We start from the raw sequence: 15,000 nt of genomic DNA, 5'->3' as shown, positions 1-15,000 counted from the left end.
CTACTACTACTACTACTACTACTACTACTACTACTACTACTACTACTACTACTACTACTACTACTACTACTACTACTACTACTACTGCCTTATTTTAGTCGTTGCATTAATTAAGTTGGACTCGTATCTCATTCTTATGGTAAAATGCTGGAAGACTTTTTATAGGCAATGAGAAGAGAGAGAGAGAGAGAGAGAGAGAGAGAGAGAGAGAGAGAGAGAGAGAGAGAGAGAGACGCACCTAGTGAGTTGCGTAGACCAAAAAGATTGACTGGCGCTCGTGCTTTGTCTTAGATCTCTCTCTCTCTCTCTCTCTCTCTCTCTCTCTCTCTCTCTCTCTCTCTCTCTCTGTGTGTGTGTGTGTGTGTGTGTGTGTGTGTGTGTGTGTGTGTTGTGTGTGTTGTAATTTTTGCTGGAATTAAGCTTCATAAACTCGTTTCATGATAGGAATTGAATATACGACGCAATTTCTTCCGTCTTTCCTAAGCTCACCAAGGTGGTGGTGATGGTGGTGGTAGTAGAAGTAGTAGTAGTAATAGTAGTAGTAGTAGTAGTAGTAGTAGTAGTAGTAGTAGTAGTATTTGCAACAGTAGCTGACGTAATAAAAACAATAATAATGAGAACACTAATTGTCTTCATCATCTTATTCGTACAACCTGGGAAGCAATGATGATAATAATGATAAAAATACGCAAGATTATTAGATTCTGCGCCACGTATAGAGAGAGAGAGAGAGAGAGAGAGAGAGAGAGAGAGAGAGAGAGAGAGACGGAACCATTCACACTAAAGTGGTAAAAGGAAAGAAAGAAAATAGAAAGGAACGAAAATATGGAGGGGAGGAGAAATACGTGTTTTGAGTAAGGCGATGACACAGTTGGTCGGAGCGCTCTGTTGTCTCACCGGCGGCAAGGTTACGGCTGGATATTAATAGCACCCTCCAGAATTTTCTCCCCCCACAGCAGCACAGGATCGGAAAATGTCAATATATACAGTAGCTTATGGAGAGGAGCCCGCGTCAAGACAATCTCTACACCAACACGTGATTAGTGTTATATATTGATGCGTGAAGAGGCTGACCAAGTATTAGAGGAGAAAGAAAAATGTAAAGAAGAAAAGAAATAAGAATGTTACCATAAATAGAATGTCTTTATCGGTATTTGATCAGTTATTGTTTATTGATGGGTGAGAGTGATTGTGAAATTAAAGAAACGAATAGAAAGGAAAAAGGATCAAAATCTCCAATAAGACTTTGTAACTCTATGGTAGAGAAAAGAACGTTCGGTTTCCACGCAATGTTGGTAATTTGCAGCAAGTTTTATTGGTCGTATTAGATCTTTTTTTTTTCTTTTCAGCTTACGTTTAACCCTTTCATTACTGGGACACTTTTACTTTGAGATTTGTCTACGATCAGACCATTTTATTGACATTAGGAAGAGTCTATGGAGGCCCGAATGTTAATGGCCACAGTCTACATTATTTTAATCCCCCACATAAGTTTCTCAAGGTGTATAAAATCACCAAATACTACCACAATGAATATGGAAACGCGTCATGGTACTGAAGGGGTTAAGAAAAGGAATTATAGGCAGACGTAAGTGGGCTTATATTGTACAGGAAGCGCCTCGTGTAGACCTACTTGCTTTTTGTGGCTCCCTATATGTTTATTTACTCTCATGTGCTCTTGAGAAGTCTAAGATAATTTACACGTAATAAAAACGGGTGTTATCGTGGTAGCTATACACATCTTCCTGGTCCTCTTTCAAACATTAATGTCCGCGTGTAATTTTTTCAACAAAGATAGAAACATTTGTATAATAGAATACTCGGGAAGATATTTCTCGCAGGCAGAACAAAATATTATAACTTCAGATCTAAGTAAAAGAAAGCACGGCAGCACCTCCTCTAGTCATTCAAGCTTCGCCAATCAAGCCGTACAAGACTATTAATCCTTCCATTCTGTCTCACATCTCTATTGAGTCAGCCAGTCGACCTCATTAATCACTCGCTCCAATGGTCAGCCTGCCAGATATCCACACGTTCCATCCAGACAGTCTGAAACCCTCTGAGCCATCCAGTCACTCAGCCAGTCATTTGCTTGTCCCATTCAGTCAGCTATCTAGACATGTCATCAGTTAGCGAACCATTTAATCATCCTGCTAGCCAGTCAACAAGTCAATCAGTTCACAAAGTTGTCAGTCATTAGATAAGTTAACCAGCAAGTCAGTCAACCAGTCATGAAATCAGCCAGTCTGTGTTCTCTGCTCAGTCAAATAACCAGTAAGTCAGTTAGCTATCAGATCTGCCAGTCTGCCAGCCACACAATCATACAGTCTTCCAATCAATTAGTTAGTCGAGTAGTCAGTTAGTCAAACAGTCATTTATTCAACCAGTCATTCAGTCAACTAGCCAGCCAGTCAGTTGACCACATACTAAGTCGGGATAGCAGTCATCCAGTTAACCAGTTAGCCAACCAATCAGCCATCCAAATACTCCCTCAGTTAACCATTCAGTCACCCAGTCATTCAATTATTCAGTCAGTCATAGAAAAATATCCATGTAACTCGAACATTCAATCATTCAGTCAACTAGCTAGCCAGTCCAGCCAGCCAGCCAGCCAGCCAGCCAGCCAACCAACCAACCAGCCAGCCAGCCAGTTACGTAGGCGGCGAGGCAGCGGTGAGTGGTCAGTGGGTCTGTCCTGGAGTGAGGGTTTCAGTGGGTCTGCAAAAAAGACTAGAGCCGAGGAGAGCGTCCTGTGGCGTACCGGATTGGTGACCGCAGGAATGGAAATGTCAGGCTTAAATATTGAAGACCAGGGTGAGACGAGGGGACAGACAGACAGACGGACACACACAGAGAGAGAGAGAGAGAGAGAGAGAGAGAGAGGGACAGGGAGATTGGACATATAGATAAGCAGTAAGAAAGAAACTAACGTAAATAAGAATGAAATGCAAATGAAGGTTAAAGAGAGAAAAGGAAATAAAAAGAGAATTGTGTAAGAGAAAGAAAAAAAGAAAGAAGAAAAAAACGAGAGAGGAGCAGTGGAATAAAATGCGAAGAAATGATAAAAGTGGAAAACAAAGGCAATACGAACAAGAATAGACTCACAGAACGATACGAAAAGAGAAAACGAAAGAGGAGAGGAGAAAAAGATTACGATGCCGAGGTAAACGAAAAGTAAAGGTAAAAGAAAATGTACAAGTAGAGAAGTGAATAGTAGGTAAGAGTATTCTTCTCAGCTCTTCTCCTCTTGCCTTCAGAAATTTAATTAAGGACTTCCGACCCTTTAGTGCTTATGCAAATTTTTTACCCACACACACAGAGAGAGAGAGAGAGAGAGAGAGAGAGAGAGAGAGAGAGAGAGAGAGAGAGAGAGAGAGAGAGAGAGAGAGAGAGAGACAGACAGACAGACAGACAGACACACACACACACACACACACACACACAGAGAGAGAGAGAGAGAGAGAGAGAGAGAGAGAGAGAGAGAGAGAGAGAGAGAGAGAGACAGAGAGAGAGAGATGGGAGGTGAGATTAAGAAAGTAGGAACATAGAATTAAAAGAATTTTCAAGTGGAACCCCATTTTCTATTCAATCTTTTGCTTCTAAATGAAAAAAAAACGGAGGAGAGGAGATAGAAGAAATGAATAGGCAATGGAGACGATGAGGAGAAGTATAAGGAGAAGAAAAACAGAAGAAGAAGAGTAGGAAGAAAGGTGGCGGGAGGATGGGGAAGAACAAGAAGAAAGAGGAAAATGAGTAGGAAGAAGGGTAGAGGGAGCATAAGGAGGGAGCGAGAAGAGTAAGAGGAGAAAGAGTAACTTGTAAATTAATCTTCCTGTACGTGTCTCTTACTAATGAGCTTAGAAGGTGAGGAAAGGACGTGGGTGGAGAAGGAGAGGAAGAGCGAGTGAGAGAGTGAGAGAGAGTCAGAGGGTGAGAAGGTGAGACTGAGTGAGTTAGTGAGTGATGGAGTGAGTGAGAGAAACGGAAAGGGAATAAACAGAGTGAAATGTGCAGAGAGAGAGAGAGAGAGAGAGAGAGAGAGAGGCAAGAGGAAGTTAATGAGGATGGAACTAGTTGGTGGAAGGGAGGAGGAAGGGGTGGTGGAGGTGGAGGAGGAGGTGGAGGAGATAAAGGAAATACAGGTTATTGATCCATCTGATCCTACTTTTTAATGAAATTTGGAACATCTGAAGTGAGCAGAGAGAGAGAGAGAGAGAGAGAGAGAGAGAGGTTGGTGTGTGTGTGTGTGTGTGTGTGTGTGTGTGTGTGTGTGTGTGTGTGTGTGTGTGTGTGTGTGTGTGTGTGTGCGGTAATTAATCTCGAGTCGGCAGTTCGGTTTTACAAAAATTAATTGAGAGCAGCATTGAAAAAAAAATAGTTGAGTATGAAACAAATCAATTTCCTTTGGTAAATATTGCGTGTGCAGATTAAACACACACACACACACACACACACACACACACACACACACACACACACACACACACACACACACACACACACACACACACACACACACACACACACACACACACACACACACACACACATGTAATACAAATTGGCAACATCAAAATAAAGTTAATCTCACCTTCTCTAATAACAAAAAACACATCCAAATCATTACTGGTGAAAAATATGCATGCATGTAAATAAAGTTTCCTTCATATCAGTGAAATGCAGTGTTTTGTTAACGAGTCGAGGGGAGGGAGAGGGCGAGGGAGGAGTGTGGGAGGGGGATTGGAGGTAATGGATGATAAGAGAGAAGGGGAGGGAGGGAGGGAGGGAAGCAAGATTAAGGCATCGGTGGAGGGCAGAGGGGAGGGATTAGAGAGAAAGAGAGAAAGGGAGAGGAAAGGATCAAAACATGGAGAGTGAAGTGAAGGAGGCCTTTAAATAGGAAAAAATAAAGTGTGAAAGAAATGGAGAAGGATAGGAAGAATGGAAGAGGAGTAATTGAGAGAACGATGGAGCTGCTAATACCGGATTATATATCAGAAGGGAAGGGTTTATGGGCACCCGTCACTGGAGAAAAGATAAAAGATAGCATAGAATAATAAAAAAAGAGAAAAAAAAGAAGCTGTGGCAAGTTTGTAGATAAAAGAAAAACTGAAATATTTGGCTGAACAGAGGAAAAAAATATATGAAAGAGATAAGAATATTGAATAATAAAAAAAAGTAAAATGAAAAAAAAAATCGAAAAAATGAAGCTGTGGCAAATTTGTAAATAAAAGAAAAAAGTATATAAAGCAGTTTAACCCCTTCAGTACTAGGTCGCATTTTTACCTTGAGTTTTGGGTGTGATTAGACGATTTTAATGACATTAGGAAGATTAATGGCCATAGTTTTCCCTATTTTAATCTTCACAAGAGTTTCTGAAGCTGTGGAGAATCACCAAACAGTGTCCAGAAGGAATATGAAAACGTGTCATTGTACTAAAAGATTAATCATCACATTTTTTATATTTTTCTTTTATTTATACCATGTGGGCTTTTCACGGGAATTTCTGGGCTAAAGGGGATACTTTTTGTGGTACCTCCTATCTAAAAGCCCACCCGCTAGGAAACCATTGCCCCGAGTCAGGAAGCCCAACCTATACTCGGACCGTGGACAGGATTCGAACCCATGCGCTTGGAGACCCCTCGGACCGCAAAGCACGCATGGTTCCACTGTACCACGGCGGCCCGTGTTGATACCAAGAAAGCGAATACATGTAAACAATGAAGTGATGATGATGATGATGATGTTAATAATGATGGCAGTGAGAAACAAATCACAACGAACAGGAAAGCATTAGGATGATATTGTTGGCCTAGTATGTGGTGGTGATGGTGGTGGCTATTGCACGGCCCTTCCCTAATAGTTGTGTGGCGTGTGTGCAGGTCAGTGGAGTCCTGAGTGATTGGTTTTAGATAAATGTTCCAGCGATACGAGGCCATGTCATTTTGTGGGGAGAATTTGATATCATACATGGGTGGTGTTGGTGCGGCGGAGGCGGGTGTTCATGGAGGTGGTGGTGGTGGTGGTGGTGGTGGTGGTGGTGGTGGTGGTGGTGGTGGTGGTGTGGTGGTGGGGGTGGTGGTGAGAGACTCGTGAGGGCAGAAAGCAGAAGTGAGTGCAAAGTTTTGAGTACTGGTGGTAGTTTGAAGAATCTGTGACACTTTTTCCTTCCTCGCCGTGGGGAATGATGAATGAGAGAGAGAGAGAGAGAGAGAGAGAGAGAGAGAGAGAGAGAGAGAGAGAGAGAGAGAGAGAGAGAGAGAGTAATGTTATAGTGCTGTGATGTGGTATTGGAATTGAAGCTGTTTTGATGTATTGTGAGCAGAAGCATTACATAGAAAACATCAAACACACACACACACACACACACACACACACACACACACACACACACACACACACACACACACACACACACACACACACACACACACACACACACACACACACACACACACACACACACACACACACACACACAGGCACGCATCTTTAGAAGAATTCAACGACAAAGGATGTAAATGTATTGAATATGAACGGAACAAAGCTTATTGAATAAAGGAGAAGAGAGGAGGAGGAGGAGGCGCTGGAAAAGGAGGAAGATGAAAAGGAGAAGGAGGAGGAGAATGAAGAGAAAGAGGAGGAGGAAGAAAAGGATGATGATGATGATGAGGAGGAGGAGGAGGAGGAGGAGGAGGAGGAGGAGGAGGAGGAGGAGGAGGAGGAAGAGAAGGAGCAAGAGAACCCGTAAGATGAGTATAATTTAATTTGAAAACTGGTGGAGGTTTAAATGAGGAGTAGCAAAACTTAAAAAAAAACTGCAAAAAAAGCAGCAAAAAAAAAAAGTAAATAAAAAAAACTAGACATAGGCACGAAAAATATACACGCCGTGACGCAGACTTACTATTTTTTCATTTACTTCGTTACTTATTTGATTCGATAACTATTTGCAACCTACTCCCCTTTGGTTCCCCTTGGCAGGAGGTGAGGCGTGGGGAATCAGGTCAAGGAGGAGGAGGAGGAGGAGGAGGAGGTGGTGGTGGTGGTGGTGGTGGTGGTGGTGGTGGTGGTGTGCGTCGCGTGAACCATCTGGCATAATGGAAGGTAATTGGTTATTCATAAGAACGAGAGGTGAGCGTGTGAGGATGACGACAGTGAAGGGATCGTTGAGGGAGACGCTAACAAAGTGGCGGATTCTCCTCTTACAGCGCCTCGTCACAGAGAGTCACAGGTGCCAGAAAAGAAGAAAAATAATAATAATAATAATCTTCGTTTTCTTCAGAGGCTTGTACTGGAGGCTTCGTTTGGTTACATTTGAAACATTTAAAAAATTTCAAATATTTATTCACACCCAATATTTGATGTTTTTTTTTTTTTCAACCCCTACAGTACCATGACACGTTTCCATATTCATTCTCCTTACTATGTGGTGATTTTATACAGCTTCAGAAACTTATGTTGGGATTAGAATAGTGAAAACTGGCTATTAATCTTCTGACCTCTAAAGCTATTAATCTTCTGATCTGCATAAACCCTTCCTAATGTCAATAAAATGGTCCAATCACACCCAAAACTCATGGTAAAACTGCAGCCCAGTACTGAAGGGATTTAGGTAAATTTTATGTTAATAGTTAATAAGTCTCTGAGAAGTGGAGTCGATCTTTTAAGGTAATAGAAAAGAAAATAATTTGTTCAAGGTTAGGTTAGATTAGATTGAGTTAGATTTTAACGTGATATTTGAGGTGAGGTTAGATAAGATTAAGGAAGGTGAGGTTAGGTTAGGTAAGGTTAGGTGAGGTTAGGTTAAGTTAGGTTAGGTGAGGTTAGGTGTGGTGAGGTGGAGTTAGGTAATGTAAGGTGAGGTAAGATAAGATAAAGTAAGGTAAGGTTAGGTAAGGTGAGGTTAGGTGAGGTGAGGTTAGATGAAATTAGGCTAGGTAAGGTTAAATAAGGTTAAGCTAAATTAGGTGAGGTAAGGTTAGGTTAGGATAGGTTAGGTAATGTAAGGTAAGGTAAGGTAAGGTAAGGTGAGGCAAGGTTAGGTTAGGTTAGATTAGATTAGTTACGTTTAGTCCGTGAAGTACATCATAGACAAAAAATAAATATCAAAATATGAAACTCCCATGAAAGAATCTACACTGGGAGTCACGCGCAACGAATTATGTAAAAAAGAATGGAGAGCACAGGACGAGCAAAAAACCTGCACTTCAATACCTGCACACTCACTCGCACAAAGACCGCGGAACACCATTTTTTGTAGGAGAAATCACACGTATCCACTCCAGAGATTCCAGTTACCCTCGTTCCAGTGACGCATGGATGGAGGACACATGATCCGTTTCCAGAGGTGATCCATTATTGCTGTTGCCGTGTGGTACTCTTAATTTCCGTGTGTGTGTGTGTGTGTGTGTGTGTGTGTGTGTGTGTGTGTGTGTGTGTGTGTGTGTTAGAGGAAACGTGACTTTGATGATGATGATGGCGGTGGTGGTGTAAAGGGAGGGTAGAAAGAAGGGACGAGGTAAAAGAGGTGAGTGTATGAAAGAATAAAGACTAGAGAGAGAGAGAGAGAGAGAGAGAGAGAGAGAGAGAGAGGAGAGAGGAGAGAGAGAGGAGAGGAGAGAGAGAGAGAGAGAGAGAGAGAGAGAGAGAGAGAGAGAGAGAGAGAGAGAGAGAGAGAGAGAGAGAGAGAGAGAGAGAGAGAGAGAGAGAGAGAGAGAGAGGGGGGACGGACATGGTGAGAAGAGAAAAAAAATCGTTACAAAGGAAAAGAGAGAAAGAGAGAGTCGAACCAATAGATAAGAATCGAAGCTTAAAGGAAAGAGATAGAAATAAATAAATGAAAGAATAAAACCAATCAGACCGATATATGACTTCCTCCTCCTCCTCCTCCTCCTCCTCCTCCTCCTCCTCCTCCTCTGTACACGGAAAGGAAGAGCAGCCCACAAAAGGCGATTCCGACCCCTCTACCAAAACAAATTACGATGCTAAGACGAAATTTATTGCTTCTTGTATCTTTTTGACCGAGGGTTGCGAAAAAAAATAAATAAATAATAACAAAAAAAAAAAAAATAATAATAATGAGACGTCAATACAAAGAAAAGCATTGCAACTTTACTGTGTTCAGGGAATATCAGAATTGAGAATCGATATACGTAAGAATTAGAAAGAAAGAAAGAAAAAAAGTAAAGAATACACAAACTACGAAACACGAATAAAAGAGAAGCAGAAAGATTAAAAAAGGAAGACGAAAATACAAAAACCGCAAAATTAAACGAATATTTTGCAAGGAATAACAAAAAAAAAAAAAAAAGAAGGAAATTGGTGTATGTGTAGGAGAGACAGACAGAAGGACAGATAGATAAACAGACAGAAAGACAGACAAACAGACAGACAGAAAGACAGACAGACAGACAAACAGACAGACAGAAAGACAGACAGAAAGGCAGACAGACAGAGAGAGACAGACTATGCAGGAATAGAAGGAATAGGTGAGTAGAGAGAGAGAGAGAGAGAGAGAGAGAGAGAGAGAGAGAGAGAGAGAGAGAGAGAGAGAGAGAGAGAGAGAGAGAGAGAGAGAGAGAGGCTAGACGAGACGATTTAGGGGACGTGTAGCAAGGCATCAGAGTGAAGGGAAAGGGAGGAGGGTGAGAGAGCTGTCCATTTAGAGGATATAGATCGCTACTGCAGCGTGGAGGGAGGGAAGGATAGAGTAGGCTTAGAGAGAGAGAGAGAGAGAGAGAGAGAGAGAGAGAGAGAGAGAGAGAGAGAGAGAGAGAGAGAGAGAGAGAAAGCTTCAACATGTCTCTCTGATCCTTCACAGCTGTCATATTTTAAAACAAGGTAATGATGCTCGATATCTGTCGCCAATTATTACCTTTCTCTCTCCTCCTCCTCCTCCTCCTCCTCCTCCTCCTCCTCCTCCTCCTCCTCCTCCTCCTCCTCCTCCTCCTCCTCCTCCTCCTCCTCCTCCTCCTCCTCCTGCCTCTTGTTACTGCCAAGGATGATGATGATGACGTTCGTTGAGCTCAAAATCATATTACTGAGAATTCCTGTGAGAGCCTTATGTTCTTTTTCTAACCTGCCTCCCTCTTCTTCCCCTTCCCTCTTCTCTCACGAGAACTGTTTTTTTTTTTTTTTTTTGTTATTCTGAGACTCTTTAGGCGGTATTATTTCATACTTGTGTTATTTTGGAGTCACCAAATTACAAATATACATTCAGTTTGATATCAATTTGCCTAGTTATGTCTAATATTCCAAGATTTCATAGGTTCTAGAAAGTGACAGCTGTAATGAATGGATTAAGTTGTTAAGATTGTTATGAGATCGTAGTTGTTATTATAAAACTCTTCTTAATTGCTGTTGTGGGCGTTGTATTTGACATATAACTAAAGAATTTATTAACCCTTTCATTACTGGGACACATTTTTCTTTATATTTGTGTACGATTAGACCACTTTATTGACATCTATGGAGGTCAGAAGATTAAATGTCTGCAGTCTTTACTATTTTAAATCCCCTACATACGTTTCTGAAGCTGTATAAAACCAGGAAACAGCAATGAGAATGAATATGGAAGCCCGTCATGGTACTGAAAGGGTTAAACAAAATGCAGGTACTAATATTATAATGCATCTGGAGTCGTGAATTAAGTCTTTTTGTTACCTTCCAGAACCAGAACTTAACCACCCCCCAACAGTGTTTTCCTAGCATTCACTAGCACATCCTCCCCACCCGCACGACAACAAACACTCTCTCCGTCCTCCCTTCCTCCTTACCAATATTATAATGCATCTGGAGTCGTGAATTAAGTGTTTTCCTCAGCACACACTAGCACATCCACGACAACAAGCACTCCTTCCCTCCGTCCTCCCTCCAGCAGTGTCAGCCTTCAATTTCCAGACAGATGCTCCCTCCCTTCAGCCCTGCCTACACCAGACGAAAAACTCTGTGCTTCCTCATAATGCCGCCCAATCACAGGCTGTCCTCTCACCACTTTCAGAAAAAACAAGGTGTCCCGTAATTAGCGCACAGGTATCCTTCCTCCTCCTCCTCCTCCTCCTCCTCCTCCTCCTCCTCCTCCTCCTCCTCTTCGTCTGCCTTTCCCTCCTCTTCAGTTCACCTTATTTTCTTAATTAGTGACATTTTTTTATAGTTTTTTTCTTTCCTTGCGTCAATTTAGGTTAGCCTGCTTTTATCTCTCTCTCTCTCTCTCTCTCTCTCTCTCTCTCTCTCTCTCTCTCTCTCTCTCTCTCTCTCTCTCTCTCTCCTCTCCTATAAACAAACAAACAAAGGAAGATGAGCTTCTTTCTCCCTTTCCTCGCCGTCATCTCTTCTCCCTGTCTCCAGATTATTTCTCTCCTCCTCCTCCTCCTCCTTCTCCTCCCTCTCCTTCTCCTTCTCCTTCTCCTTCTCCTTCTCCTTCTCCTCCTCCTCCTCCTCCTCCTCCCTCCTCCTCCTCCTCCTCCTCCTCCTCCTCCTCCTCCTCCTCTTCCTTCCTCTTCCTCGTACTCCTTTTCTTCCTCTTCCTCCTTTACCTTCTTGAGATCGTCCTCAGTCAGTCAGGCATCTCTCTCTCTCTCTCTCTCTCTCTCTCTCTCTCTCTCTCTCTCTCTCTCTCTCTCTCTCTCTCTCTCTCTCTCTCTCTCTCTCTCTCTCTCTCTCTCTCTCTCTCTCTCTCTCTCTCTCTCTCTCTCTCGTGAATGCAAAAGAATATCAAATGAAGTTTCTCTTTTACGGTGAATTTTGTTACCTTGGGGAAGTTTAATGGACACACACACACACACACACACACACACACACACACACACACACACACACACACACACACACACACACACACACACACACACACACACACACACACACACACACACACACACACACACACACAAATAGCGTTATCCAGTCCTGTCACAGTATGAGTGTTGTGATGTCAAGAGAGATTAATGAAGTCTCCTCCTCCTCCTCCTCCTCCTCCTCCTCCTCCTCCTCCTCCTCCTCCTCCTCCTCTTCCTCCTTCTCCTCCTCCTTTTCATCTTCCTCCTTGCCTTCCTCCTTTTCTTCCACTTCCTTGTCTTTCTCCTCTTTGTGCTATTCCTTTTCTTCCTTTATTCTCTTGTTAATTCTTCCTCTCCCTTTCTGCGCTTCCTTCATCTCTTCTTCCTTTGTACCCATTTTATTTATCTGCCTTGCTTCCGCGTCCTTGCTCTCCTTTTCATCATGTTTTCTCTCCATTTACCTTTCTTCTTCTTCCATTTTCTTTCTTTCTTCCTCCCTTCTTTCTTTCATTCTTCATTCTCCTCTTCCATTTAATTCTTATTGTTTATCGTATGTTCTCTTTCTCTCTTTTTTTGTTTAATTGTCTCTTTTTTTCATTTATCATATTGCCTTCTTGTTCGTATTTTGTTTCTTGCTTCTAACTTTTTTTCTTTTTCTTCCTTTTCCTCCTCTTCTTCTTTCTTCCCATTTTTCCTCATCCACCTCATTCTTCTATTTTATATATCCGTTTTCTTTTTGGCATCACTCATCCAGCAAATAAAAGAGGCAGTTTCCTCAAGTAGGTAATATCATTATAAGAGAATATTACTTGGTTGCGGAGTGGTTTTTGTGTGCCCAGACTCGCGTGTCCGTGTGTGTTCATGCTGGAGCTTACCATCATCGTTACCGTCACCACCACCACAACCACTGCTACATATTACCACCACTCCCATTATCACTACCACCACCACCAACACCACCAACACCATTTCCATTAGCAGGTCACCACCACCACCACCACCACCACCATCTCGTACCTTCTCTTTATTTTCGACACGCATCTCTTCCTTCTTCTCTTTCTCCTTCTCCTTCTCTTTGTTTAAGCATTATAAAGTTTTTTTATTTCAAATTGTCGCTATTTTCATGCTTTTCATTTCAGATTCCTCCTTTTATTATTTGATTCTCTAAGATGTATTATACTAAAGAAATCTATGGTCATACATTTTTCACTTAGAACTTATAAAATTTTTGGCAGATTTTGGAAAATGCCACAATATTCAGATAAGGAAAACTGAAACTAATTTTTCATGCTTTTCTTTACAAACCTTTCCTCGTAAATTTTCTATCTGAGTTTATACCTTCAGTGGTAGCACAGTCACACAGATTGTCTTGTTTGCTGCCTTTTCTTTCCTTTGTATTCCTTTATATTTCTCCTTCTCCTTCTCTTCCTCCTCCTCCTCCTACTTCTCGTCCACCACCACCTTTCTTCTTCCTTTTCTCTTTCTCCTCAGCCAGAGAACCTTGTTATAAGCCCGTAAGGTTTATGTTACCCGCTACTCCTCTGTTCTTTTATTCCTTCATCTCCTTCCCCTCCACATCCTCCTCATCCTCGACTTTCCACTTCTGCTGTAACAAGGACACAGCTTTATTTTTTCCCTCGCAGTGGAATAAGATACTGTAGAAATTATGAATGTACAGAGAGCACTGCTATTTTAAGAGTTTCTCGCACAAGTATTCATGAGTAACAGTACTGAACTACCAACTCAGTATTGTCTGCTGTTCATTCTTGTTCATGTCACTCTTTTTCACAACGGAGGGCATCATCACATTTTAACTTCTTCAGTACCATGACGCGTTTCCATATTTATTCTGCTTACTATTTGGTGATTTTATACAGTCTCAGAAACGTGTGTGGGGTTTAAATAAAGAGAACTGTGGCCATTAATCTTCTGACCTCCATAGACTCTTCCTAATGTCAATAAAATGGTCTAATCGGACACAAATCACAAGGTAAAAATGTGCTCCGGTATTAAAGGCGATAAAGCGGTTACAAGCTGCTTGTTTCCTGTGATGCCCAACTGTTGCATGCGTGACCTTCCCTCAGAGTCACGGTGAAGTGCTCTATAATCATGGTGTCAGGATTCTTTGCCCTTGAAACACTCGTCATTTTTGGGAACTACTAATTATTGTGTTCACTGTCAGGTTCTTTCTTTGCGAGTCCTCTGTTTTGATGTGTATCTGTGACAGGTTTGTGATAAATCTTTTGATGGCTCAGTTTCACGTGGTCACGTACGCTCGAGACACGTGCTGCACTAAAGAGAGAGAGAGAGAGAGAGAGAGAGAGAGAGAGAGAGAGAGAGAGAGAGAGAGAGAGAGAGAGATGTGTTTCTCGTGTCATGTTTGCGTTGTAATTTTCGTTGTGATTTATATCCTTGTATTGGTTTGTTTATGAGGGTGTTATTTATTCATTAGCATGTGTACCTCGCCATCTTTACAACAGCGCTCCTCGTTGTTTCTGATATATATCTTTCTTTTGTACTAGTTTATTTATTCATGGCTTGTGGATTGCCGAACGCATTACTTATTCATTAACTTATTCACGTATGATTATTTGGACCGCTAAGTGTGCTGTTTATTTAAGCGCATAAGAAGGAAAGAATACAAAGGGAGCTGCAAGAAGCCAGTTGGTGTACACGTGGCAGTTCCTCCATAAAACAGACCCACCCAGTGTGTCCACCACTCATCTCTTTTCATAAATCTCTCTAATCTTCTAATATTCACTATTGCTTCTGTACTGAGTTTATTCCTGTCAATTAGGACTTTATTTATGGCCCAGTTTCGCGCCTTATCTTCCTTTAAAATTTAACTTTATTACACTTCAACCTTACCTCTTGTGCTGGTGATATTTATGATTTGAAGAATGGGGTCATATAGATTTATAGATTCTTTTTATTCACAGCATAATCTTGGTAAGTTTGAAGGGCACCTGTCTCCTTTCCCTTTGTACTTTGTGTGATATTTTTAGCTGTTCTCTTTGCAGTAAGTGTGTCTCTTTGCGGCCTTGACCAGATTGGTGCAGGATGGCAGGGCAGTTCTCGTGTGTCTGTCCTGCTCTCACGTTACCAGGAAGGCGTGTAGAATAGAGTCATAAAAACAGATAATTTCGGCGTAAAATTAACGTGTATTGTATTGCATGCCCGCTTCATCATTCCTACTTTCCCTATCAGTTCTTCTTTTAACCTT

General features: G+C 41.7%; 1 protein-coding gene across 3 annotated transcripts in view; it reads right to left on the bottom strand.

The window, feature by feature from the left end:
* The window catches only part of LOC123514084 (transient-receptor-potential-like protein), a 180,884-nt gene that overhangs the window by 61,933 nt on the left and 103,951 nt on the right, over positions 1–15,000 (bottom strand). The gene's annotated exons all lie outside the window — the stretch shown is intronic.

The sequence above is a fragment of the Portunus trituberculatus genome, chromosome 37, assembly GCF_017591435.1.
Source record: "Portunus trituberculatus isolate SZX2019 chromosome 37, ASM1759143v1, whole genome shotgun sequence".
Classification (NCBI taxonomy): domain Eukaryota; kingdom Metazoa; phylum Arthropoda; class Malacostraca; order Decapoda; family Portunidae; genus Portunus; species Portunus trituberculatus.
Note: the sequence above shows the minus strand (reverse complement) of the source record. Positions and strands in the feature narration are given on the sequence as shown.